The following is a 14768-nucleotide window of genomic DNA, read 5'->3' as shown; positions in this document are numbered from 1 at the left end:
CATGGGAAATTCCCACCTACAGGACCCCACCGAGAGACAGCCTGGGTTCTCATTGCTACGCAAACTTGGTCCGCCATCAATAGGTTAAGGTGCTCCCATAGCCGCTGTGCCCACATGATGCACATATGCGGCCTTAAAGAGTCGGCGATGTGTGAATGTGGTGCGGTGCAGACCAACGAACATGTGGTCAACGAATGCCCGCTCCATTCATTCCCCGGCGGGATTGATGAGGTCCACATGGCGACGCCTGAGGCCCTAGACTGGCTCGCAGACCTAGATGTCCCCCTCTGACCACCCCACCATACGAAAGAACAAAGAAGAAGTCTACTATTAGTATTACGTATACTGTGTTATTTGTGTTGAGTTTATTGTGTCATTTACGGAACTCCTAAATATTGAGTTGAGGTAAATGGGGGTCCGCTCGTATGTACCCCCATTTGAATCTCGTGGACCCCCAATGACATAGACCCCAGCAAGCCGATATCGACCTCTGGGGGTCCATATAGACAACTTTGGGAACCTCTGATCTAACTGATACAAATTGTTTTTTTAAGTACATATTAATCGCATCCCAATTTTCTGCAATGCATGAGGGTATGATAGTAGCCATAAATGTTAAAAAATTTCCAAATGGTTTCCAAAAGTCTTATTAAAAGGTGTTCGTTTTAATGAGTGAATTTAAAAAATTATGCTTAAAATTAAATATCTGCGAAACAAAACTACAAAAAATGGTATGCAAATCGTAAATTAGTTAGATATGACCCTCCCTTTAGAAATGTCAATCTTGTAACGGCACAAAGTTACAAAACCGACGTTACAAAAACATGTTTTCCGAATTTGAAAAGTAGATAACTTCGACATTTTATAACCTCGTAATTTGGTCGACTGAGGAGGATTAGTTTAATAATTTACATGAACTATCGTAATTTTGTACTGAATGACAAAATTTCCGTCAAAAGTCCTAGCACGTTCACTCTTATTTAACACTGACAGAAGTGAAGAGTCAAGATGGCGGCATAGTGTTCACAAGTGTTGCCATACCATAAAAATAATTTTGACCAGAAAAGTATTTGTGCTGGTTGCAAACTGCGTTACAAAACCGACAAAAAAATTTGAACTTTTTGTAGGACGTAATAAAAATTATATATTTCTTAAAACTATGTATTAAACCGAATAACTGTTTTTCAAATTGAATGTGTCATTATTTGCACAAAAAATTACAGCGTTTGATGCGTAAAGATTTATTTAAACTAAAATTAGAAGAGTCGCTTTCAGTCTTTTCAAATTTATTTAAAAATATATATAATGTATGATAAAATAGATCACCAGAAAGTTGTTTTCATGCATCACAAATTAAATATATTTCTCAGATCTGGGAACATTTTAATAAAATAAGATACTTTAAGTTATAAAAAAATAATCCGAAGTCAATGGACAACGTTAATAATAATAATATATGTATGATTTTTATAGCGCCGTTTTTGTGCAAAATCACCTCAAGGGCGTCGGGTGGCGGGGGTACAAAAAAATGTCCGAAATAGTATATATTATTTGTATCGATATGCGAAACGAGGTACCAATTCCAATTCCCAGACTTCTCGTGGCCTCTCGACTCTTGACGTTGAGATGTTTCTTACGTTGGCTTCTTCGCTTTCCTGCAAATCATGTTTATCAATTTACCGTTACACAGGAATACCTACATATCAATACACATAAATTAATATTAGTGACAGGGGAGAGGTGCTAATAATATTAATAAAATTAAATGTACGACACCTTAACTGTCTGTTCATCAAAATAGGAAGGCACGGGTTCTAGAAAAGTGTGGCATAGAGTGACGAGGGGCAAGGACTAAGCATGTTTAAAAATGGGTGAAAATGGATTATTCAGCTTAGCATATTTTGAAAACAACATGTAAAAGGGTTTACTTATGATGTAAAAGTATACGAAATAAAGTTCTTACGAATAACATTTATTTTTAAATTTGCAAGTAGGAGTGACAGAATTAAAGATTTAGGTCGACGTTCATTGCGTTACGGTTTCTTATCCATCTCAGAAAAAGTTTCAACCTAGCAGTGTAAATCATCCTTCACGGCAGATTAAAGCTGATTTTTGTGCGATTTATATATTGTGCGGTTCCTCCTCCATCTCGGGCAAAGCTCGAAGAACCTTGCAGTGTAAATCATCCTTCACGGCAGATTAAATTATATATCTATATATTGTACATTGTAGCTGTAGATTGCGAAAACAAAACTAAATTATTGGAAAAGCAATAAGTAGGTACTCTATATCTATAGTAAAAACGCACTAACGGAAATAATGAATACAATTCGTACTCCCTTAGCTGGGCTGCCGTATGACAACTTACGCCAAATGGAGATAATTGACTTTGATAATATGTGGATACCAAGGTGAAGGTACAGTGTGTGGCAGTTTAACAGGAAATAGGAAAAAACTCAGCATTTGAGTTTGTGTGTTTATAGTAATTTATTTTATTAATTATATAATTTTAAATAAACATATTGTAGTAGCTGGTTAGCTACCCATGTAAGATATGGTACGTGGTATTTTTACCGAGTAATCTTTCAAACGTATAGATACGTACTTACTTAAGTACCAAACGTAGTACTTTACAAAAAAACACCAGTTTTTTTTTAAACTTATGGCTTTTTATCTATATACAAGGTGTCCGGAAACTCGTAGTACAAGCGGGAAACTGGTGAATCTACATCACATTTGGAGTCGATTTTGTAGTATATATTTTTTTTATTTGAGCTTTCGTTATCGAGTAAATCGAGTAAATCGAGTTTGAAGTTGATTTTTTTTTTTTTTTTTTTTAAATCAAATTCTTATAAATTATTACTTAAGATCAAAGTACCCAACTAATTAAAACTATTTGAAAGTAAAACAAATGAAGAAACTCGGATTTGAAGCATTATTTTGAAATCACCCTTCATTTAACCCGGTGTAATCATAAAATATTTCTGCTCTGCAGGGTTAAAACATCTGTTATTCAACCCTAAACACCAGAAAAAACTTTAACCCTAAAATAGCCGAAAAATATATTTTTTTGGTTTTTTTTTTTTTGAAAATGCTCAAATCAAAAAACTTTATGTTTTTTGGGTTCCCCATGTGGTGTAGATTCTCCAGTTTCCCGCTTGTACTACGAGTTTCCGGACACCGTGTATAAGTACTGAAAATTTTATTGTGGTTCAGAAGGAAGTGACATAAAATAGCGATTCGGATTGAAATCGGCGCTGCCACAGATTGACAGTAGTTATTATAGTTAAAATGATAATTATGACTAATTAAACAATGGGAGATTGGCAGTTAAGTAGAGCCCGAGTGGTATCTGACCTTAGATAAAATAGCCGTGAAGGACTATCATAATGCGAGACGCGGTGTTTCTTCGGGCGAGTGATTCAATTGCTGACTTTACTACCAAATAATACGATAATAATGGATAGGTACTTCAAAGGACTAAGTGACAACTGAACAGAGTGTTGTCTCCTGATTTCAGCGTTATTGTCATCAAGGTGGAAGATTGACATCACAAATAAATCTGCGTTTCTTCATCCACTTCACAATGGTGCGTTTCGTCTGTCTACTTATCTGATATATCACTATATTATTTTGTATAACTAAAATCGCCGGGCAGGTGGAAATGAAAATTAAGATGAATTACGTTTTAAAATGGCTACATACTTTAGAGCTACTGTAGTTACTGTAATAGTTAGTTAATCGAGGCAATTTAAATTAGATAGATCTCGTGCAATATGCGCAAGACATAGGTTTCGAGATATTTATCTCGCATTAGAGGCGGATTATATCCAATTAAGGTTATGATTCCGAAGATTGCACAAATGTGGCAGTAAAATTCCACATTAACTTAATGTGTTTGAAGCGTGTGTTTATATGGGTACATCGCCGACCGCAAAACGCAGCTTCAATGCGAGTATTTCTCAATTCTTCGACACTTCAAAGATGCTCAATGTGACAGCGGTAATTTTTGAAAATAGAATATGGTCTGTCAGCGCAAGTTGAGCAACTGCAGTGCGCAACATACTCACACACGTGTCAACATAATATCTCATCAAGTATTCCGCGCGTGAAGCTGTCGTCAAACAGTCCCTTCGCAGGTTTCTACACGGAGGCGTTGTTGTCAACTTATTATTATAATATTAGTACCATTTCGCAAGCTACAGCACTACTAGCGACCAACGCACCGCAGTGTGTTTATTATAAAGTCAAAGGTTGTAAGTACAGCACGATGCGGCCTGCGCCATATGGAGAGGAGTATGTGAGCACATTCAAGCATGTGAAATAAAGCAAACATGGCAGAGGACAAAGTGACCAACTCCGAGCATTAGAAGTGGCAACGCGCTTTGAGCCTTTGATCGCCATTTTACTGATGTTCGATTATTAACCTGAGCGCACGCGTTACCAAATCACTCACTACAGTCAGACTGCCAGGCAACGGCCGATACATTTCTAATGCCATTACAGTTATTCGATCTGCGGTATTATGTTTATCTTACGTCTTTTTATGTTCGTATTTTATTTCAAGATTAAGGAAAGTCATTGGTCATTATGAGTATTTGCAGTGCTGTACCGGGCTTGTTTGCCAAATGTTGTTGGATATATTGGATATTTTATTTTAGTATGCTTTACGGATGTAAATCACAATCGTTATAATCGTACCTAATTAGTGATTCATTTGAAAACGTTTAATTTAAATCATTAGGGTTTTTGCTTCTTATAACCGTTACAACTCTCATTATAAGTTCGACTATAATTCACAATAGTAACGGGTAAAGTGTATATAACCAACCACTCGCAAGATATTTCATTAGTACGGATCGTTGTTATCATTTCTAAAGCCTGGAAAACTCTTTACCACTTATTTTATCTATGTACTTTGGTTTCTAAAATAGTACAAATAAAATAAATGTTTCTACTATGTGCCTATCTATACACGTTGTCCGGAAACTCGTAGTTCAATTAGGGAACTGGTGAATATATATCACATTTGGAGTCTATTTTGTGGGCATTGATGTACAATCGATGTTTGTGGTGTGACTTTTTTTTATTTGAGCTTCCGTTTTCGAGTAAAGTCAGAGTTTTTAGGTCAAATCTGAAAAAATGGGTCACCAGGTCACAATATCAGTCGTTTAATGTCTTTTAAAGTGCGTCGAAGCGTAGACCTGGCTCCAAAAGTTTTTTTGACACTTTAGTAGCCGAAAATAATAATATGTTTTTTACGTTGTATTTCCACCAATTCTCCCTATAAACCGCTACATAGGCGACACGTTTTATATGTGAAAAAGTATTATTGCTTACAATAATGAGCTCTTTTAACTTTTAAGTAATCATTATAATTTATTATTACGGACATTGTAGTTTAAGTATGGCCTTGGCACGGAACAGGTGCCGAGCTACACACATAAAGACATTATAGCTCGATCCAAGAAATGAATAATGTTAACTGTTCTAAGAAACGAGAGAATGAAATAAAAAATATCCATGATACCTAGAACAATATTGCTAATTAATAAAATAAAATAAAATGCTTCAACCTAGAACACAATAGCAACGATTCATCATCATTCATGCTGCGGCCGCGAATACGCTTATATTCTAACTGGGAGTAGGGGGTACTAACTGCGGTCACCTCAACTATAGCATAGTATCACCATCAACTATCATTTCATAATATCTTTAAACATTACTCGCATCAAATACCAATAAATAAAACGCTCCAACCTAAAACACAATAGCAAAGATGAATGTTGCGGCCGTGAAAACGTTGATATTCTAACTGGGAGTAGGAGGTAATAACTGCGGTCACCTCAACTATAGCATAGTATCACCATCAACTATCATTTCAAATTTGTGATGGTCAAGATTGTGCCAAATTGCTGATTTAGATTCAATTTCATCATGGACTGATGAAAATAAATTATTTTTTAATACAAAAAAGTGTGTCGCTATGTCGAATACACGTTCGAGAAACCCTATCAAATTCGATTATTGCATCAAAAATGATATATTGTCAAAAGTAAAATCCATCAAGGACCTTGGGGTAGTCTTTGATCCCAAACATACGTTTTCGGACCATATATTGCAGTTGACGACATCATGTTACAAGCTTCTCGGATTTGTCATAAGACTCTGCAAACAATTTTCCAATCCCGAGGCAATGATGACTTTGTACAACTACATTATAAGGTCTAAAATTGAATACGCCTCTGCTGTATGGGCCCCATACCAACAAAAATACATTGAAAAATTAGAACAGATTCAAAAAAAGTTTTTGAGATTGTATTTGAGAATGCACGGAGAGTACCCGAGATTCATGCATCACGAAGATTTGCTTGCCGAAACGCGCTACCAAAGTCTCCACTCGAGGAGGAGTGGGGCCCTTGCAGTAACGGCGTACAAAATTCTTAATAATTTAATAGATAGCCCATACCTTCTGGAATGCTATAAGTTGTTCGTACCGAACAACTACAGCCAAGGACGGCACCATGATCTGCTATGTATCCCACGTGGCAGAACGGACGTACTTGCTCGGCATAGCATGACACGAGGTATGGCGCTGTTAAACAACGCCTCCAAGACTATCGATATGTTTAATAGTAGCCTTGAAGAATTCAAGAGGCATGTCAATGCCAAAAATCACTATTTATAACTTGTTATTTCTATTCTTTTTTCTTTCATTGTTTCGTCTCATCTATATGTAGTTAATATTACATGTGTATTGTAAATGGACACACAGTCACACAAAAATAAAATATATATAAACATTACTCGCAACAAACAGCAATAAATCGTAGTCCTTTTAGATTTTTTTTCAATTTTAATTTATTATACTTACATCTACAATTTGAATTTCACTTTGTTTTCGGTTAGAATGAATGCAAATCTTGGGTGCGGAAACTAACCCACTTTCCGATATCCGATCGAGCTGTAACTCGGCAGTGAATCAATCGATCAGTGGCAATCACGTACATATATACCTACGCATTTCTCTGAAATTGGATGACATTACCGCAGTTAATCTTTTGGCGAAGTTGGTAGAGTGGTCGACTCTAGTTCCCGGGTAGGAAGATTAAATGCTCAAAAAAAAAGTCAAATAAAAAAAAAAAAAAATTCAATATGGCTGATTTATTTGGAAAAAATTCTTAAAAATTGTATTTCACAGTGACAGAAGACACGAGTAGATGATACATTTTTCTCACAGTAGGTACCTACCATTTTCTAATATCTCGGTAATAAATATTTCCAACGTATTCTATAACATCGAATGTAATTCAGACCATCTCACTAAAGTTAATTCACTCTTCTCAATACTAGAAAAATTATGTATTATTTCGATAATATAATATGGTAAGTAGGTATAAATTTGAAGAGGTGATAATCAAAATGTATAGAGCCTAAATGACAAATTTTGCAATGGAGAAGAATCATTTTTCATATGTTGCCAGAGCCATTCAGGGAATTGGGAAATTCGTCCCTGTACGTAGAGTTTTTGCCAGGGCCATTCAGGGAATTGGGAAATTCGTCCCTATGGGTATAGTTTTTAACTAAAATAGAGTAGGTCGTTATTTTATCTTTAACCGTTCGTAAGATGCGAAAATACAACCGTAGAAACTGAAAGACAAGTAGTGTGGGTGTACCGCGTATTTATTCAATCAATCGTACCGAGAACGGGCACGTCTTCGTGGGGGACAGATCATCTGCATACAGAATCAGAAGTACTGAGAGAATGGTGTATCGTGCACCTGGGCCACCTTGTGTCTCTGGTCTGCAGTTTTAGGTACTGTACTGTAATGCAGTAGATAGGCAGGTACCTGTACCTACCCGCGGAAAGGTGAAACATCACAACACAAACAATAAAGATTATTAGTGAATCTCTCGCGCCATTGCGCGGCCATGACACGTTTTGCTGTAGAGCCTTCGAATTAATTAAACTAGTCATGGAGCTGACGATATTTTCATACCGAAAAGAAAACCCGAAGAGCGGATGAGTACTTAACTGTAAGAAAATGTATTCATCTTTAATACCCGAGTATTTTCAAGGGAGAGACCGCAACATTTAAATATTTAACTTACTTCTTAGACCAATGCGTTGTCTAAAAGGTGACGATGATAGATCATCGTGAGACTAGCATCACGTCCAGTCGTTAATTTCTCGGCTCTGATGGTCATATTAGGTGCATTCTAATATAGGTAGATATACATTAACAACTGACATCACTTGACACTGACAGACAAATCACATTAGGTTGTATCAGCGAGATTTAGAAGTTTAGGTAACTACGCCGATAGCCCGATTCAATTCATTCGATCATTCCATGTCTGCCTGGAGCGTCCCCGAGTTATTCCATCCACTTGCCCTAACGCTCAGCATCATGCCTAAATCATCAAAGCGTTCCTTACTATTATTCATTTGCACACTGCGCTTACCAACACTCATTTGGAAATCAGGCATATTATAATACGTATAAGTACGAGCATAGTCTCATCCACTGAAAAGATTAGGTATACAAGTGTGGTTATACAAGTGTGGTTATGTGGTGACGAGAGAAATCTGAATGTTGTTTTGTCTCTGGTCTCTGGAGCCTAGAAGTTGAAATGTCTCCTTATACAAACGAATTTATTTGACATCAGTTTCTCTTCAAATCTGACCTATAGATTACACTTCTAGATTATCTCTTCAGTCCTATAACTCGTACGGCCATGATAAAAATAACAAAAACCGTAGTAGATATGATTTGAAATTTTCACAAATTTCTGAAAACGTGTAAAAGAGGCTTTCGCATAGCACCATTTTCACAACACCGCACCGGGTAGCTGATAATTCTGAGGGGAGTAAAAACTGTGGGGAGATTATTAATTTAGTTAATAACGCACCTCTTTTTATAATAATATATTTAATTGAAATGTAACTCTCATTTACTTTTATAAAATTTACATTTATCTTTATAAAATTCAATTTTTTCCATAAATTAAAAAAAAAACAGTCAAAGCAAAAAAATCAACAAACTAAACCCATTATAAAGAAATTATCGTTAAGGGACAACTCTGTATAAATTGACAAACAACTCTCAGTATTGGTAATTATTTTTAAGAAACAAACAACTCTGTATAAATCAACAAACAAACCTCAGTATTAGAAAATTATCGTTAAAAAAAATTGTACTTAACTAATGACATTATGACACAGGTATAGTAATGTAAAAAATCATGTTTTCTATTATTTTATAGCTACATACTTGTTATGGAGGTTTATGAGGTGACGACTCATCTGAGAGACTTTTCCGATATCCGAGGGTTTCTGTGATGGTTTCGTGTAGTAGAGATCAGGCCTGCGATTCTTGAGTTAAACGATCAATCGTTTTCGTATGCGCCGTCTTCGAGTGAAAAACTACTAGTCGTCGCGACTAACTTTTTCGAATGTTTCAATTTTACGTATTCTTGAGCGTCGAACGGTCGAAGTTGGTAGAAGAGATGATTATATTGGCACCCCCGTGAATATTGTCTACGTTCCTGATGTTTTTGGGATTTCTATGGTGTGACTGTCAAACAGACAACAGTTATTCGTTATTCAAAACAGAAATGGCTGCGGGACATATTATAAATTGCCAAAAGCAACTCTTATTAATTGAGCTTGTAAGCTCCGATAAAGACTTAGTAAGTGGGAAATTTTCACCCACTTTTACATTTGCGGAATCCGCGCGGTAAAACAAAAATTGACAGCTAGACTAGATTTTGACAGCCAATTCCATAGAAACGCCAACAACTGTTTCTACTGGTTATACCCAGTAGTTGTTGTGTGGAATGACTTTTGACGTTTGGCGTCGAAGTATGTACCTTCGACCAATTTCGGGAATAGCAACGACGACCAACGTACGTACTTTCGACGGCGATTACGAGCGCCCTCGATTCAGGAATAGAGCCCCTGGAGATTTGCGGAAACATCGCAGAAAGTTCTTCCACAGTCAATCTGCGATCGTCAGGGAGCGTTTTTTCGATTTTTCCACAATTTCGTCTGTCACAATTGAAGGTCTTCCGCTCATCTGATCACCATGCACAGACGTACGACCGTTTTTAAACTCGCTATACCACTTGTACACACTCGTACGATTCATAGCTTTATCACCATATGCAGTTTTCACCTCATTCTAAACCTCAAACGGAGGTTTTCCCTTCCAAACGAGATAACGGATGACGCCGCGTATTTCGCACTTGGCGGGAGATTGGATTGACATTTTTCACGAAACGTATTGTCGCGTACTGACCTTGAACCTCGTTGCGGAGGGGAAGAGTCAGGCTCAAAGGAAAGTGTAAAAATAAAATTCATTCGGTCGTGAGAGCCTCAGTACACTTACTTTCTGGATACGCCTCGTATATCTAATGCATTGGAAACTGGAAATGCCGAGTAAATTCGTTTTGTATTGGCCATTGAATAATGATGATGTTTTTTATGCAATTCCAGACAGGAGTCCCTGAAGAAAATAATTTCCCTTAGAGCCTGTGTCATTTTTGAGGATGCTGTGTGGAAGGTATTTTTGAGGAAAGGCATGTTGTAGAAGAGAGGAAATAATTCCACGTTAATAAAAGATGTTAGAACATAATTTTTGAACTACAATCATTGAATGAATAAATAAATATAAAAAACAAGCTTAAAACAATGTAAATTATCTTCATAATGTATATTATAGGTATAAATAATATGCGTGTATATAATTTATATAAATGTACAAAAAGTAGATATTATATGTATACATACATACAGGTGTAGAATGACCTTTGGAGGAAACGCACTTTACCCCCTTTACACCTTATATAATATAAACACATATCGTTTTAAATGATTTAATTTATTAAATCAGTAATATCCCACAGGTTGAGAATTATCGGCATTTTAAAATCAGTACGTGACAAGAATAATATTGCTAGCAAATCGTTCACCGAGTGGGAAGGTTATTATCGTATGTCAAATAACCGTCGTTGGACTTATCTGCCCATTAACCCTTCCTACATATGGCAGTTAAATGTATGGCGACACATGAAGACTATCTCTCTCTAATTAGTAATTTTAGTTTTTAATGATTTCAAAAGATGTCGCAAATATAAAATACAGTACATAATGCCTGAGGTGATTTTTCACAAAAACGGCGCTATTCAAATCATCAAAATATTATTATTATTATTATATCTCATCTCCTATATTTGAACGACTATGGAACCCATGTGCGCAGCTATGGAAGCTATTGGCGGTGGGCATTTACGACATTATATATCCGTGGGGGTTTGCAGGGCCTTACATAATTTGCCAATATTACGGAGCCGACATTTTAGCTCGACATGAAAAACTCAGGCCGATCTCTGGCAAAAAACAGTCAAAAATCTTATAGATATTTTTTTTTTTGTTTAAAAATTTTGGTTCTATTTTTTAAATGTTTTCCGATCACCTAATGTGATTTTTATAAAATGCCCACTGGAAAACAAATTGTAAGGAGGAAATAATTATTCATTTCTAGGCTCATAAAATAAAAAATTTAAAATCAAAAATAATGACCAATATCCTGCGCTCAATAATTAAATTAGTAGAAAAATTACAAGTATTATTTAAGACGATTTAAAAATATTACTTACATTTGACATATAAATTTATTTAAAAAATAATCAATTATTTAGTAAAGGCCTTAGCACGGGCAAGCCACCCAGTGAGGCCAACATTACTGGAAAACTTTGAAATGTAAAAAATATTATCAAAATAAAAAAAAGATTACTGAATAAATAAACTCCGTAGAGTTAGCCGTCGCTAAGGGCACCGTACGGCAGCCGTGTAGCAGCCGTGTAGCAGCCGTGTAGCAGCCGTGTAGCAGCCGTATAGCAGCCGTATAACAGCCGTACAGCAACAGGCAGATGTTATTGTGTCAGCTACACTACTCGCTTCGACGCTTCGACGAAGTCCTCGACGAAGTTAGCCGAAGTTCGAAGTGTGTGCCACACACTCGTGCAATTTCGCGAGTAACGCTTCGAGTCCTTTGACTCGGGCGCATTTACCGACAACAATCGGAAGTCGGGCGAAGCGAAGCGAAGTTGCCCGAAGCGAAGTGAAGTTCGTGCCCACACTATCGTATTCGGTCAACTTCGATCAACTTCGCGAGTAGTGTAGCTGGGCTTTACAAGATTCAAATGTGAACTCGTTACAGATAAGACCGTCTTCGTCGCTAATCAGCGCACCTAACAATGATTACAATTCGCATCACGCACAACCATTTTTGCGCACACTAATTAATTATTGCGATTAGATTACGATACTTACCTACGTGGCTATTTAATTACTCTGTACAGAGTTACTGTACCTACATACCACATACCTAGTTGCATTCTTTTTATTATTTATTTATAATATTATATGCCCGTGGGGTTTTTACACACCTAAACACATTACTAGAAATTGTGCATTATACATATAGGTATTACAAAACTGTTAAAAAATCATTTATCCTGCATTAATGGTTGTTTTCAGTTGTATACAATTTAAAACACATTTATTAGTGAGACCCAGAACAAGATATTTATATAATTATTATTTAAGAGGTATGCTATCATAGCCTTCTTGTAACTATATTCCGTGCAGTTGAACACAATGTGATGTTGCTCGTACTAGCTACAAACTGCACATTAATTAATTAATACATAATATGGACACGAGTCTAGTTTGTTTTTTGTGAAATACTGAGTTTAAATTGATATATTTATTGACTTTAATTTAAATAAAAAAATAAGCTTAAATCTGTTATATTACCGTTCAATTCCAAATACTTCTAGAAAGGTTATATGCTCGACTAATAGTAACAATTCTTTCTTAAGAGGAAGCTTCTTGGTATGCTTTATATCGTCACGAATATGGGTAGTAGGCATTAAAATCGCTTAACAAAATAAGTCTAGAAACGCTCAGTTTGAAGCACAAAAGTAGTTTTTATTTATTTTGTAGACAATTTTATAAGAAAGCAAAAAAGTTAGTCAAGGGAAACTGTAACAGATAATCTTAGCTATAATATTGTTTTTTTTTTTTTAAGTTGTTTCTTTTACGCGTTCATACATTTCTATTAAACAAAAAAAAATTCAGTAGTTTACATTTATATTTTGATTTAAGTAATTATTTTTTTATTCGTATTCTACTGAAGGGAAACGATAGGAAAAGCTTCAATTTATCTAAAACATATTTTTTGGTATTCATAATGTAAACCAATTCGTTATAAAGATTAATCGAAAATGGTGATTTAGCATTAAGCTTCCCCTTAACCTGAAACACTTAATAATAATGTGTACCCAGGAAAACATCAGCAGAGAGTCATCAATACATAGATATTAGGATCGTAATGGATTAAAATTTCAAAAAATATTTATATAAAATAACTGTTCCAATTGGTTTAAATTTACTATATTTGTCCATAAATTCAAAATGATCGCCTTGTCTTTGTATACATAGTAAGAAAGAACAGACTTGAATATTGAATATGTGTTATACCAAATGTAATAATGAGTGGCTCATCAAATCTCAAAGTAACATTATATCAAAACTCGACACCCGGTGGCCCGTACGTCGTATGAGATCGCAGTTCTGGAGCAGGGTATTTTCAGAACTTGCTTGGAACTGGGGGACTGTGATTGTTTCTATACGACGATCCACGACGCATTTCGCAATACAGGCTTATCTTCCTACAATGGCGATAACCTACTACATTATTATCTATTAAATGAAACACAATAACTTTGTGTACATCATTTTTTCAATTGACACGTCTTATTATTGTTAATATATAAATGAATATCTAGGTACATAAAATAATAGACCATCGATAACAATTGATGCACAATTATTGTACAGTTGTATTTTTAAATAAATAACTTTTTTTTTTTGAAAAATTAAGCCAATCAAACACACCGTAATAATCACATTTAGTTTTTATTTCGTAAAGCGAAGACATTTTCATCGAGTTAAAATAAAATGAAATGTTTCTATAATTATAAGTTGGATATGTCAAATAAAAATTAGCTATGTTTAATATAGCTTATTACTTACAGAGACATAAAATTGCGAATATCGCATATTGGTCCCAGTGAACTCGGAGCTTGTGGTATTTTGGAATTCCCAACAATAGTAGTGACGATAGCGAAAGGGGTGGAAAAGTTGTTATTAACTAATCACCCATTGTAAATCCTGAATGCCAAATAAGTCTCCCGCCATTTGGATTCGCCTCTTTTCCGGCCAAGAGTTGTCGATCTGCACGGAACCCATAAAACGCAAACTTGTGTTTATTCAGCAGCAGCTTTCTGTTCCAATTATACCTACACTGTACCCAAACTATACCTAACCCGCTCTATACACAACGAGGCGGAGTTGGCTCGATTCTGTTTACCGTGGTGTTTACACGTGTTATCAGAAATGCACATTACATTACACATGTGTCGAGTTTATATTCGCAAGAATTAGCTCGAGATAACAGACCTACTGCTCTACGAGCTCTTCAAAAAGTATCCAACCAGAATTTGTTCCGCGAAAAATGACTTAAAATTATCAACATTTCTAAACACTATATTCTACGAAAAAAAGAGAAAGTGCAAGGCTACATCAGTCAGAATGGCAGAAAGCTCCCGGATTATTGGTAGCGAACCCAGTGGCAGACTTTGTCAATGAATTTATACTTTTACAGCCTTAAACGTTGTGAAAGTTTTATTAAATT

This window comes from Hesperophylax consimilis, chromosome 10 (genome assembly GCF_061612785.1).
Source record: "Hesperophylax consimilis isolate HC1 chromosome 10, BYU_Hcon_1.0, whole genome shotgun sequence".
Lineage (NCBI taxonomy): Eukaryota > Metazoa > Arthropoda > Insecta > Trichoptera > Limnephilidae > Hesperophylax > Hesperophylax consimilis.
Note: the sequence above shows the minus strand (reverse complement) of the source record.